Below are 14,465 nucleotides of genomic sequence, written 5' to 3'. Positions count from 1 at the left end.
TTTAAAAGCTCCAAAGTCAAGCAAAAACCTTCCTGAACAGGTCACATGTCCAGACACAGAGTTTCCCTTGTCATTCGAAGTGTTGCTCTGAGGAGGCAAATCCTTTGCTGGTTTCCTTGAAATTGCCTACCTTCCTGTCAGAGTCATTGAGTCGTACAGCATAGAAACAGGCCCTTCGGCCCACCGCGTCCATGCTGACCATAATGCCTATCTATACTAATCCCACCTGCCTGCATTAATTCCGTATCCCTCTATGCCTTGCTCAATCAAGTACCTGTCCAGATGCCTCTTAAATGTTGCTACTGTTCCTGCCTCCACCACCTCCTCTGGCAGCTCATTCCAGATACCCACTATTCTTTGTGTGAAAAATTTACCCCTTTGATCCCCTTTAAACCTCCTCCCTCTCGCCTTAAGTCTATGCTCTCTAGTTTTCGTCACCCTTGTACAAGTTCAGCTTCCTTTCAAAACATCCAAAAATTTCAGCTTTTTGCAGGTGCCTCAATGTCCACTGAAAAATCCTTTTTCAGTTTTTTAAAACATAGAGAATTCTAAGTTTTTATGACAAAAAACAAAAACCTTGTAACACTATACAGTTGATAAACAGAGTTAACATTTCAAGTCAAAAGATCATTGACCTGAAACATTAACTTTCTCTTTCCACAGATGCTACCAGACCTGCCGTTCATTACTTGTTAATCAAATTGCTATTTCTCCCTGTCTATAACTATATCTATTATTTGTATACTCAGTGTTTATTTTTGAATAGTAATTGTAGTTTTTAGTTCATAAATTGTTGTTGGTGAATGACTTGGGCAGGATTTTCATGGGCCGCTTGACAGGAATGGAAGCGAGCGGGTGCGTAATTTCGTGCGGCCAGCCGGCATGCCTGTTTGCCGGCACCATCGCGTCCCCAAGCCATTTTTGGGGAAGGCAGGATCGGGGGCAAAATGGTTACCCACCCTCAAGTGGCAGCTAGTTAAGGTCCTTCTTAACAGACCAATTAAAGCAGATAATCAGAGGCCGACTGGAATTTTGCAGTCAGCCTGCGGGGCCCCAGTGGTGTCTGGAGTAGAGCAGCTGCCTGGAGGTGGCCTCCCAGCAGCAGACCAGGGGGCCTTGCACTCCAGAATGCCTTTCAGCACACCCCCATTCCCCACAAACCACTTACCTGCAGCCACAGGCCACCCTGTGGAGGGATTCCCCTTCCACAATGGTGTTGCGGCAGCTGTGACCATTTTTCTGTTCAAATCTTTTAAAAATCCTGAGGGCGCCTCAAGGTGGAGGTGTCCTCTTTCTTATCTGCAATGACAGGCTGCAGTTCCTTCTGTGCTGGAGGGTCTCCTATCAGCCCTCCAGCTTCCAGCCACTAATTGGCCAATTCAGGAAAATTCGATGTCTGGTGATCGCTCCCGACATAGTGCAGGGTCAGGACCTCCATTTGACCCCTATGACGGGGCCTTGACACAAACACAAAATCCTGCCTCTGGTATCTGCTTTCTTTGATGATTTGACAAGAAAGGGGTAATTCATTCACACAAGTAGATTGTGGGTATCCTAAATGAGTTGCTATAGTAAACATGAATTAAACCACAATTGGGTGATGCAAAATAATTTGGCAAGCCAAATTTGGGCATCATTCCTGGCCCCAAGCTGGGGGTAAACCCCAGATTGTCCCTTCGTGAGGTGCTAAGAATTTGTCTGGTTTCTTAACATATATTTGTTGGGATACAGACTCCACAAAGCAAAAATAATTGGACACCAAAGAATGGTGAAGGAAGGGTTAAGGGTGGTGACTGAAGGCACGGTCAAAGAGAGAGGTTCTGAAGAAGGGAGAAGCAGGAATCTCTCATGGGAAACTAGCTAAAAGACTCTACAATTCACTGACCCGCAACAACGTGCCACTTTAAATGCAGTTTCAGTGGCTTTGCAACTCCAATTTTGCCAGGTATTACTGGGTACTAGGTGGAGCTTCTGCAATTTCTAGATAAAATGGTATCCTAAATGTGTCTTTAGACCCGAACTTTAATATATTCATGAGACCCCTGCCTACCTGTCATGGGCACCTCTCTCAAAACAAAACACTAAGTTACAATGGCCACGGGTGGGTGTGACCTGTAAGTGTGAGACCTCCTATTTTTACCAACTCACTGCAATTAAGAACATAAGAATAGGAGCAAGAGTAGGCCATATGGACCATCTCCTTTCTCTCTAGATCTCTTAATTTCATCTTTCTTCCAGTTTTTGTTTTGCTTTTTGTACATGATTTGACATTGTGTTAACTATTCTAACTGACGCTGCGGTGAGATTTCAAACTCTTTTGAAACCCATCTACTTGCAGAGAGTTAAATAAGCCTCTGTGTGTCTCAGTAAGGATGGGTAAAGGAGACCTACAATTTCTCACTCTGTTTACACAGGTCCCAGACGCCATGTAGAGGGTGCTGTGCTGTTTATGCATCTCTAATACCAAAAGTTCCAACGCAGAAGTTCACAGAAAGTCTGTAAGCAAATGTAAGTCTAATGAATAGCTAGTGCCATTCATTCACCACTGCAAAATCCAGGCCTTTATAATTCTTCTATAAGTTGCCATTTCATTTGTTTTGAGTGCTCTCTCAAACAAATAAATAAAAAAACAACTAACTATTCCAAAATACAGAACAATTAAACAATGACAAAATTACAAACTACGAAGTCGCATTTGTTACACATAGGATTTTTTTTAAATTGAGTTTTACCAATTTCTACTGAAAGTCCTGGATTGTTTTTTGGAGAGGTGTTAGAACTATTCCCCGACAAACCCTCTGAAATTATCCATTGTTTTTTTACCAAAAGTCATCACTATCTTTTGGATGAGATATTAAACCAAGACTCATCTGCTCTCCCTCTGGTGCACATAAAAGATCCCATGGCACTATTTCAAAGAAGAGCAGGGGAATTCTCCCTGATACAAAAACAAAATACTACAGATGCTGAAAATCTGAAATAAAAACAGAAAATGCTGGAAATACTCAGCAGGTCTGGTGATATCTGGATAGAGAAACAAAATTAATGTTTCAGATTTGCATTTGGTCTCCCCACTGTAGAGCAGACCGCATTGTGAGCAGCAAATATAGTATATTAAATTGGAAGAAGTACACTTAAATCGCTGTTTCACCTGGAAGGAGTGTTTGGTGCCTTGGACAGTGAGGAGAAAGGAGGTAAAAGGGCAGCTGTTGCATCTGCTGTGCTTGCATGGAAAGTTGCCATGGGAAGGGGAAGAGGTGTTGTGGAGTGATAGAGCAGTGGACCAGGGTGTCGCAGAGGGAACAGTCCCTCCTACTGGGGAGTTCTCCCTCAATCAACATTGTTAAAACAGATAATCTGATCATTAGAGCATTGCTGTTTGTGGGAGCTTGCTGTGTGCAAATTGGCTGTCATTTCTCCTACATTACAACAGTGAAAACACTTTAGAAGTACTTCATTAGCTTTAAAGCACTTTGGGACATCCTCAGATTGTGTCATTTCAGGTGCATGTGTGTTGCATTTGCATGCCAGGACACACGTGTGCTGCAAATGTCATTATGAGATTGTTGATGTAACACTCATCTCTGGACCAATTTTCTGAAGGGAAACAAAAAGCTGTGAATTTTGGACTTTTCTTCCCAAAGGCGACCAAATTTATCATTAGACAGTTTTACGAGGGCTATATTTTTTATACTGTTGCAAACATTAGTATTTCATCCCTATTTAGGTATGGAGCAAGGGCATCAGTGGTCAATTACCACAGTTATACTGCCCTGAACATTTGGGTAATGAACTGAAGTCTCACTCAGGTCACAAGCATTACTTACTAAAAGCAAAATTACAACTGTTTCCCAATACATAATCGTTAGCAATTTTTAATATCCCAGCATCATTGTGGCTGGAGCTGCACCAATAAGAAATTCAACATTTTAATTTTTTAAAATCTACCTAAGGGTTGTGAGTGTCTGACAGTGAGCTTCATAAAAGTGGTGTCTGCGTAATTGTAGGTTGACCTTTGGCTTGCTGTGTGATTTTTCTTTTTTAAGTCCCTTGTTTTTCACTGATTTGCTTTGCATTTACCTGGGCTTTTTGAGGTCCAGATTTTTCCCACTGATTTTAATTACTTTTTACACTAAAGAGGCCCCCCCACTCCACATCACACACAAAAAGCAGGTTATAAAAACTTTAATTAATTTTTAAATTGGCCATAAAGACTGACATTAAAATCCTGATATTAGCACACTGTATTTGCTGATTAAATGGACAGTTGAATAAAGTTAATTTCCTGTGAAAGTTACATCTGTTATTCTAAAATTCATGTTTTGTTTTGAGTTTTATACAAAAATTCAAAAGACTTTGACTTTTTCATAATGGTTTCCTTGGAAGATCAATTTTCTTTAACAAGAGAAAACAGGGAAGTTGCGAGTGCACGTTCTGACTTGCCAGTTTTCGGTCAGTCGTTTTTTCAAAAAAAAAAGCTATAGGAAATAATGTATGCTGGGAACTGTAGCTTTTTTTGTTATTTAATCTCTTCAGCTGAATCTAACGATTTTAAGAACACTCATGACCTTCAGATTTGGCCTCTTTAGATAGGTACAGGCCTCTGACAGAAAACATTGGAGGTATTTTGAATATTCTATTGTGCTGGTAAGTTTAATTGCTCTCTTCTAAACTTGATGGGGGTTAGATTGGGTTGTGTAATGCCCATTATTTAAATATTACACAGTCAGCTACAACTCCAATGGGGTCTGAGATGCGTGTGCACACTTCTGAGGGGAAGTGCCATCTTGTCTGTGTGAACACTTAATGACTAGTTGCAGTATGCATAGTAGAGAGATCACGATGTGAATCAGTATGCAACGCTGATTTGAAGCTCCCGCTGCCATTTTGGAACAACGCACTCCAGCCAACACCCTGTCTTAACTTCACACAGCTGAACATGACATTAAACAGCTCAAAGGATTTCCCCCCCACCACCAACCCCTCCCCCCCACCCCGCCACCAACCAGTGCTACTTAAAGGGATCATGAAGTATTGACAGGGTGGTTGTTGAATTATTTCTTTTGGCTGCTGGTGCAATTGTACACAATTTTGTAGATTTCTACACTTGGATAAAGTACAAGTAAGTAGTCTACAGGGAGTCGTCTGGCTGACCTTGCAATACTTTTTTGTGTCTTTTTAAAAAAAAAAAATACAGCTGAAAAAAGTTGCTTCCAAGCATGGGTGACCTGGTAGGGCTTCCTCTGGGAATTAAGCATGACTGGGAGAATGAAGAGAGGCCACCCAGAGCAGAACTAGCTGCTAGAAGAGGGAAAATGGGGAGAAGGGCACTTAGCAGGAGGCCATGTTTGTAGAGCTTCTTTAGGGAGCAATTCCCGTACCTGATCTTCAACAATTATCGTTGCATGAGACTTCTTCAGTTTACAAGAGGTTTGGCATGAAATTTGGATCCGTAGCGCCATTGATTGGCTTCAGATTGCACCATCTCAGCCTGGGCTGCAGGAGTCTTGTACATCAAGGGCACTGGTGGAGCAGCAGAGGTGGGAGCAATATATCTATCATTCTAAGAAAGGAGAGCAAATTCCTGTTCCATGGAACCACTGCCATACTCCAAGGGTGGTACTTCAATATTCCTGCTGATCAATTGGAGAACAGATTGCTGGACTGTTGTGATGCCCCAGAGGCCCATTTAAACAATTAGTTAAACAAAATACAATGAAGATGGCAGAACAGGTGATGTGTTGCAGCTGTAGCACTAGGCACAAGTCAGGGGTGTGATGGAATACTCTCCAATTGCCTGGATGAGTGCAGCTCCAACAACACTCAAGAAGCTCGACACCATTCAGGACAAAGCAGCCTGTTTGCTTGGCATCCCATCCATGAACATTCACTCCCTCCACCACTGACGCACAGTGGCAGCAGTGTGTACCATCTACAAGATGCACTGCAGCAATGCACCAAGCCTTCTTAGGCAGCACCTTCCAAACCTGTGACCTCTACCACCTAGACATACAAGGGCAGCAAATGCATGGGAGCACCACCACCTGCAAGTTCCCTTCCAAGCCACACACCATCTTGACTTGGAACTATATCACCAGTCCTTCACAGTCGCTGGGTCAAAATCCTGGAACTCCTTCCTAACAGCACTGTTGGTGTATTTAGACCACATAAACTACAGTGGTTCAAGAAGGCATCTCACCACTGCCTTCTCATGGGCAATTAGGAATGGGCAATAAATGCTGGCCTGGCCAGCGACACCCGCATCCCCATAAAATGAATAAAAAAGAAATAGTAGTAGGGGACAGTATAGTTAGGGGATAGATACTGATCTTTGCAGCCAAGAGCATGAGCCCTGAAGGCTGTGTTGCCTGGCCGATGCCAGGGTTAAAGACGTCTCGGAGCTGGAGGGGGAGTTGGGGGATTTTATTCTGGCAGTGGGGGTCTCACGTTTGGAAAAAGCAACACCGAGATCCCTGCATCGCCACTTCTCCAGAAGGCCCGCTGAATTTAGTGCCAATCAGGTACTTAAGTGGACAGCGGCGGACTTTCCACAGGATGTAGGACCCTGTGGCCGGAAGTCTTGTCCTTGTAGAGCTGCCACCTCCTTCAGGCATCGTGCCTTTTAATAAGGGACTCACCCAGCAATCCCGCACCCCCCCCCCCCCAAGCTGGGAAGCAGCCGCATGGTTTTATGAGCTGTGCTTCTCATGCAGCGTCAGGGACACCCACCACATGGCTCATTGCGGCTGCGATGGGAAGAGGCCCTTAATTGGGGATTAATTGGCGTTCACAGGTCTTTCTGTCCCAGACTAAATTTTGGCAGAGGCGGGATGGTAGCAGGAACCGCCCCCCCCCCCCCCCCTCAGAATGGGAAGTGAAGGATCCAGTTGGTGTGGTCCACGTAGGTACCAACAACATAGGTAGGCCCAAGAAAGAAGTTCTGCTCAGGGAGTGTGAGTGACTAGGGGCTAAATTAAAAAGCAGAACCACAAAGTTATTAATCTCTGGATTGCTACCTGAGCCACAAGCAAATTGGCATAGGGGAAATAAGAGCTGAATGTGTGGCTCATAGATTAATGTGGGAGAAATGGGTTTTGTTTCATGGGCCATTGGCACCAGTACTGGGAAAGAGGGAGCTGTACAGTTGGGATGGGCTTCACTTGTATCGCACTGGGACCAATGTCCTGGCAAATCATATAATTAGGGTTGTAGAGAGGGCTTCAAACTACATAATGGAGGGGAGGGTTCATGTGAGGGGAAAATTAGAAAGGTAACGAGAAAGGACAAGGCAATAGTGCAGGGTCGCGATATGGGTAATAATAACCATAGTGTGACAGGGAGGGACAGAACGTGCAAACATAAGAGTTCACCAGCAAATAGGATCAAAATAGGGAGAAGTGGTAAAAAGACAGAATTAAAGGCTCTTTATCTGAATGCATGCAGCATTTGTAACAAGATGGATGAAATAAAGGAGTATTATATGATAGCCATTACAGAGACATGGTTGCAGAGTGATCAAGGCTGGGAACTGCATATTCAAGGGTTCGTGACTTTTTGGAAGGATAGGAGAAAAAAGAAAAGGAGGTGGAGTAGCTCTGTTAATAAAGGATGAGATCAGTACTGTGGTGAGAAATTATCTTGGCTCAGAAGATCAAGATGTAGAGTTAGTTTGGGTGGAGATAAGAAATAGCAATGGAAAGAAGTCACTGGTGGGAGTAGTTTATAGGCCACCTAATAGTAGCCACACTGTAGGACAGCGCATAAATCAAGAAATATTGGGAGCTTGTAACAAAGGTACTACAATAGTGCTGTGCGATTTTAATCTTCATATCAATTGGACAAATCAAATTGGCAAAGGTGGCCTTGAGGATGACTTCATAGAGTATATTTGGGACAGTTTCTTAGAACAATACGTTCTGGAACTAATCAGGGACCAAGGAATTTTAGACCTGGTAATGTGTAATGAGACAGGATTAATTAATGATCTCGTAGTAAAGGAACTTCTCGGCAAAAGTGATTATAACATGATAGAATTTCACATTCAATTTGTGGGTGAGAAACCTGGTCTGAAACTAGTGTCTTAAAGTTGAATAAAGACAATTACAAAGGTATGAAGTCTAGGAAAACAGGTTAAAAAGTTACATGGTAGATAAGCAGTGGCAGATATTGAGGATATATTTCATAACTCTCAACAAAGATATAGACGATTGCGAAAGAAAGAGTCTACGAGAAAGATGCTGGCTTAACAAAGGAAGCTAAGGATGGTATCAAATTGAAAGAAAAGGTGTACAATGCTGCGAAGATTATTGGTAGGCCAGAAGATTGGGAAAATTTTAGAAACCAGCAAAGGATGACACAAAAAATAAGAGGGAGAAATTAGAATATGAGAATAAAATAGCAAGAAATATAAAAACAGGCAGTAAGAGCTTCTACAAGTATATAAAAAAGAAGAATGTAGCTGAAGTAAATGTTGGTCCCTTAGAGGATGAAGCTGGGGAATTAATGGGAAGCAAGGAAATGGAAGAGACTTTGAAGAAATATTTTCTATCTGTCCTCACGGAAGAAGACACAAAAAATAACCCAAGAATAATAAAAAAGCAAGGAGCAAAACGTAGGGAGGAACACTATCACTAGAGAAAAATCACTAGGAAAACTAATGGGACTAAAGGCTAGCATCCAAGGGTCTTAAAAGAAATGGCTACAGAAATTGTGGATGCATTGGTTGTAATCTTCCAAAATTCCCTAGATTCTGAAAAGTCCTAGTGAATTGGAAAACTGCAAATGTATCACCTCTACTCAAAAAAGGAGAGAGACAGAAAGCAGGAAACTATAGGCCAGTTAGCCTATGATCTGTCATTGGGAAAATACTAGAATCCCATTTTGAAGGAAGTCGTAGCCAGACACTTATAAAGTAATACAATCAAGCACAGTTAACATGGTTTTGTGAAAGGAAAATCGCATTTGACAAATTTATTAGAGTTCTTTGAGGATGTAACAAACAGAGTGGATAAAGGGGAACCAGTAGACGTAGTGTATTTCGGTTTCCAAAAGGCATTCGATAAGGTGCCACATAAAAAGTTACTGCACAAGAGCTCATGGTGTTGGGTTCATGGTGCACAGATAGAGGATTGGTTAACTAACAGGAAACAGAGAGTCGGGATAAATGGGTCATTTTCAGGTTGGCAAACTGTAACTAGTGGGGTGCCACAAGGATCAGTGCTGGGGCCTCAACTATTAACAATCTATATTAAGGACTTGGATGAAGGTACCAAGTGTATTGAGGCCAAATGTGCTGACAACACAAAGAAGAAAAGCAAGCTGTGAAGAGGACACGAAGAGTTTGCATAGGGATATAGATAGGTTAAGTGAGTGGGCAAAAATTCGGCAGATGGAGTATAATGTTGAAAAATGTGAGGTTGTCCACTTTGGTGGAAATAATAGAAAAGCATAATATTATTTAAATGGAGAGAGACTGCAGAATGCTGCAGTACAGAGGGATCTGGGTGTCCTCTTACATGAATCAGAAAAAGTTATCATGCAGGTACAGCAAGTAATTAGGGAGGCAAATTAAATGTTGCCCTTTATTGCAAGAGGGGGTGGAGTATAAAAGTAGGGAAGTCCTGCTACAACTGTACACGGTTTTGGTGAGACCACACCTGGAGTACTGTGTACAGTTTTGGTCTCCTTATTTAAGGAGAGATATACTTGCATTGGAGGCAGTTCAGAGAAGGTTCACTAGGTTGATTCCTGGGGTGAAGGTGTTGGCTTATAAGGACTGGTTGAGCAGGTTGGGCCTATACTCGTTGAATTTAGAAGAATGAGAAGTGATCTTATTGAAACATATAAGATTCTGAGTCGGCGTGATCAGATAGATGTTGAGAGATGTTTCCCCTCGTGGCGGAAACTAGAACTAGGGGGCACAGTTTCAAAATAAGAGGTCTCTTATTTAAGATTGAGATGAGGAGGTATTTCTTCTCTCTCAGTCATTAATCTTTGGAATTCTCTACCCCAGATAGCAGTGGAGGCTGGGTCATTGAATATATTCAAGGCTAAGTTATATTTTTGATCTACAAAGGAGTAAAAAGTTATGGAGGACAGGCAGGAAACTGGAGTTAAGGCCAAAATCAGATCAGCCATGATCCTATTTAATAACGGAACAGGCTCAAAGGGCCAAATGTACTCCTGCTCCTATTTCATATGTTCTTAAGTAACAGTGATATGCACAGCCGTGATGGCAGTCTGAGATTCCAACTTTGGAAGCTGTTTGTCCTGCAATGGAAGCTGTGACATCAAAGCATCATCCTAGCTTCCACAGGTGTGTTGATGTGGATGAATACCTGTTCCATGTTGGAAAGGATGGCCTCCAAACTCTGCATAAAGCCCTGTGCCAAGTTGGAGCTGGACTCCCCCATGCTCCTTGACATTGTGGAAAGGCCTTTTGCCAAACAGTTGATTGTATGCACCAACAACAACCCAGAAGGTACCATGCAGACTGCTCACAAGCTGTCGTCTTGGAGGTAGCATATGTCTTGGACACGCAAAGAAAAAATTAAAGGTACTGTGCATTGAAATGAACAGGCTCTGTACAAAAAAACAAATTTAGTGGGGTCATTGGTGTACACCCATTAGATTTCTTCTGTGGCATGGCCATCAAAGTCTTCATCTGATTTCTCTGCAGCAGAACAAAATACTATAAAGATGGCAGGACAATTGATGTGTTGCAGCTGCAGCATGTGGGAGCTGGTAGATACCAGTGTGATCCACTGCAACTATGTCTGCAGTAAATGTTTGCGGCTCAAGGAACTTCGGCTCAAAGTTGATAAGTTGGAGTCCGAGCTTTGGACACTGCTGTGCATCAGGATGGGAGAAAGTTACCTGGATGCTGTGTTCCAGGAGGCAGTCACACCCCTAAGATTAGGTACTTCAGATTTGGTCTGTGGTCAGGGGTAGGAGGGGTGACTATGAGTGAGGCAGGTATGGGGATCCAGTAGGTAGCAATGGAGGAGCCTCAGCCCTTGCAATTGTCCAACATGTTTGAGATTCTTGCAACCTGTGTGGATGAGAGCAGGGGCTGCAGGGAGGATGACCAAACTGATTGTAGCACCGTGGTACAGGGGGTTATTCAAGTTGGGTGAATAAAAAGGAATGTAGTGTGGGGATGGTGGCATAGTGGTATTGTTACTGGACTAGTAACCTGGCCTTCCAGCGAGCTGTCACCTGCGTTATCCTTTCACCCCATCCTGGCTCACCTTTGCTGATGTCTCATCACGTGCAGATCCCTGCTTTATCCTAGCCTTTAAAGTATGCGTAGTGTCAGTCTTTGAACTAGTGAGTGCAATTGAATATGAGTGCAAGATCAAGTGATGGTGTCTCTTCTTCATCCCCGTCTTCCTCTTCCTCATCTAACTGGAAAGTCTCCAGTTCTTGGGTATTTGAAATGGAAAAGGGACACAATTTGGACTGTCATTCGGGGAGAGGAGAAAGTAAAAATTCTTCAAAACCAATTCACTTGCTGACACCACTTCCAGCATCTATAGCAGCCTCCCCTTTAAGAGACACAGGCTACCTTTGAGTAGGACTAGCCAGTTGCGATATCAGGTCCCCTGCTGGTGCAGGAAGCCAGTTTAGGTAGCGCTGGCTGCACACACAATTCAAACACGCAGCACGAAATCAGCAAGCAGCACAAATATAACATCCTGTTCGCATGCGCAATGAATGGATGCAGGTCTGTGCCCATTTTCGGGTCTTATCCAGTTTAACAACCAGTTTGTCTTCATTATGTTACATAGCACATTTTCTATTAAGTCCATAGCATACTGAAAAAAACAAGAGAGTGACTGAAAGGATTTTCAAAAAATATTCACTGCAATTTTATTCTTTATAGATTTAGCTGTCTGTTCCATTTATGGTTTTTATACATCCATTGTATCTTACAGTAGCACTGGGAGCTTGCTAAGGGTGGCTTAGAGCTTATTATCCTATTCCTTCAATATCCCTTTATATCAGATATGTTTGTGACAGTGTCACAAGGTTTTGTTTTTGTATTAAAAACTTAGAATAGTGTGTGTTTTAAAAAAAAACTGAAAAAAAGGATGTTCAGTGGGCATTTAAGACACCTGCAAATAGTTGAAATTTTTGCGATGTTTTGAAAGGAAGTTCATAACAAAAGCTGAACTTTATGGGTGCTTTGAAAGGAAGGTGAACCTGTACAAGGACAGGAAAGTAAGCAATTTCAAGGAAACCACAGGGGTTTGACCTTTCTCAGAGCAACTTTTTTGAATGACAAGGGAGACTCTATATCTGGACATGTGACCAAGTTCAGGAAGGTTTTTTTCACTTTTGAACCTTTTAAAAAGCCAGTGAATTGGACAAAGAGCAGGCATATGAAATCTTTGCTCTGACCTGCCTTGTCAACAGAGGAAGACCCAGAAAAGTGTTACCTCTCTCTGTAAAGGAATCCTAGATCTCTTGAGAAGAAACCTTGTATTTGAAAGGTGGCAGATTCCTGTTGCCTCCGGTATCTGAAGAATTCTTGCATCCAGTGAGATTCCTGCTGCCTCCTGTGTGCTAAGAAAAGAAGTCTGAAGAATTCTTCTACTGCTAGACTGCTGCTGACCTAGGCAGACCTGTTGCTACGCCCCTGATGGAAGACCTATGTGACGCCTGCTGCATTTAAATTGGCATGAACGCCTACCCATCACAGTCTGTTCATCAACCTCGCCTGGAGTGACTTTGAGTGGCATCAGACTGTTCAACTCTGGGACACCTCACCATACCAAAAACATCCTACCAGAACGTGATAAACTCAATCATTTTATTTTTTTCCTTTTTATTCCTAAGAAACAGCTGTAAACCAAAAATCCTTTTCCCGGTTATCTTTTTTTTGAATGTATGTTGTGCATGAGGGCTAAGGAACGAAGGAGCTTTTCATCACGTCGATTTATCTCGTTAGTAGTTAAGACTTATTTCTTTTCTAATAAATAGTTAATGTTGTGTTGTTTAAAGAAACCTGGTTTGGTGTGCTTTATTCTGGGGGACAAGAATATGTAATTTGCGGGTTTTCGGGTGGTGGGAAAGTTTATTGATATGCTGTGACCTGTGGAGAAGTGAAACTGAATTAACAGTGCATTTCTCCCGCCTTGGTCATGAGAACAGTCAATTCCATTTGATGTGCAGATTTCAGCGCAGCTCACCCCTGTGGCAAATTCCTCTGTGATTGAATGCAGCTAAGCTTTGCATCGTTATTTGGTAGTTTTTCGGACCGGGTCGTTGGTTTTGATTTGTGTGTCCCCTAGCTGTTCAGTTGTAATACCTTGTTCATAACTTCAGACAATGAAATCTAACTGTGACAGAAATTTTACATATCTTTTCTACATATGATCTGTAACATTGTTCACAGTGATTTAGGAAAATATTTCATTTCATATTACATAACATATATCATCAGCCCACTGATTAAATAAGTCATTATGTGCATAATTTTATTGAAATTGTAAATATATTCTTGACTAAGAATTTGTTTAACAATATAGTTAATGCTATCCCTTATGTTTGAAGCGCAGGATACAGAGGAAGATGGGAGGGAAGCTGTTCCAAGTTACAGGTAGGTAGGAAACAGGTTGTAGAAACTACATATAGTAGTATTGGGAAGTTAGGGAGTTCTGTATGGATCTTAATATTGGAGGAGGGAAGCCTGGGGTCTGGTAGCAGTGGTTATAAAATGTGGGAGTATGGAGGTGACTGCGGGATCTCTGAGAACCAGGATGGAGGCTGTGATACTTAGAAGCACTGAGAATCAAGGCCTGGTAGAAGTAGAAAATGGGTCCCAAAGTGTGGCAGTGTAGGGAGAGAGGGTGCTGGGTGTGAGGCTGATATTGTGTGGCAGCACTTTGATGGTACAGGTGTGGGAAGATCCGAAGGTCGTTGAATACGGGAATATTGGGAAGAATGGGTGTTATGAATGCTGCTGACAAAAGTGCACTGATGTGTTTTCTCAGGGCGAGGATAGCAGTGGAGAGAAAGGCACAGATGCTCTGTTTGCTATGCCACGGCATGGTATGGCATGGAACCAGAATTGGCAAGACCTGCCAGTAGGACAGGAAGGCATGAACACTTAAGGCAGAAGCAGGAGTGGAGACGGGCTGAAGGAAGGGAATCAGTGATATATGGCAGCAGGGAGTTGAGAAAGACAAAGAAACTCTGGGGAAATTAAAGGACACAGGGCAGCAAGAGGTTGAAGAATGGGTGCTTGGATCAGATTGGGGGTAATTTAGGGAAAGAAATGGAGGAGATTCTTCGTTCTTGCTCTCTCAGAAAGTTTAAAAAAGCAAAGGGCTTCCCCATTGTTAAAATGTTTACTGTTTAAATACTGAGACTTTCTAGTTTATTGCAGGCAAGCTATTGAATTGTGTGACAACTACTTCATTATGAGGTGCTTAAGCTTAAGGCATATTTGTGCATCTCTC

At 42.4% G+C, this 14,465-nt stretch overlaps 1 protein-coding gene across 2 annotated transcripts in view; it reads left to right on the top strand.

The window, feature by feature from the left end:
* Positions 1 to 14,465, top strand: part of LOC137375396 (F-box only protein 36-like) — a 99,630-nt gene that overhangs the window by 39,429 nt on the left and 45,736 nt on the right. The window contains exon 1 of one of the 2 annotated variants that reach the window (XM_068042556.1): positions 2,415 to 2,508. The exons of the other annotated variant lie outside the window; for it this stretch is intronic. The gene's annotated coding sequence lies outside the window, so the exon portion shown is untranslated. Of the gene's footprint in view, positions 1 to 2,414; positions 2,509 to 14,465 lie in introns of those variants that run through there. 2 annotated transcript variants of the gene reach the window in all.

This window comes from Heterodontus francisci, chromosome 11, assembly GCF_036365525.1.
Source record: "Heterodontus francisci isolate sHetFra1 chromosome 11, sHetFra1.hap1, whole genome shotgun sequence".
Taxonomy (NCBI): Eukaryota; Metazoa; Chordata; class Chondrichthyes; order Heterodontiformes; family Heterodontidae; genus Heterodontus; species Heterodontus francisci.
The sequence above is the reverse complement of the archived record's forward strand: the minus strand, read 5'-3'. Positions and strand labels throughout refer to the sequence as shown.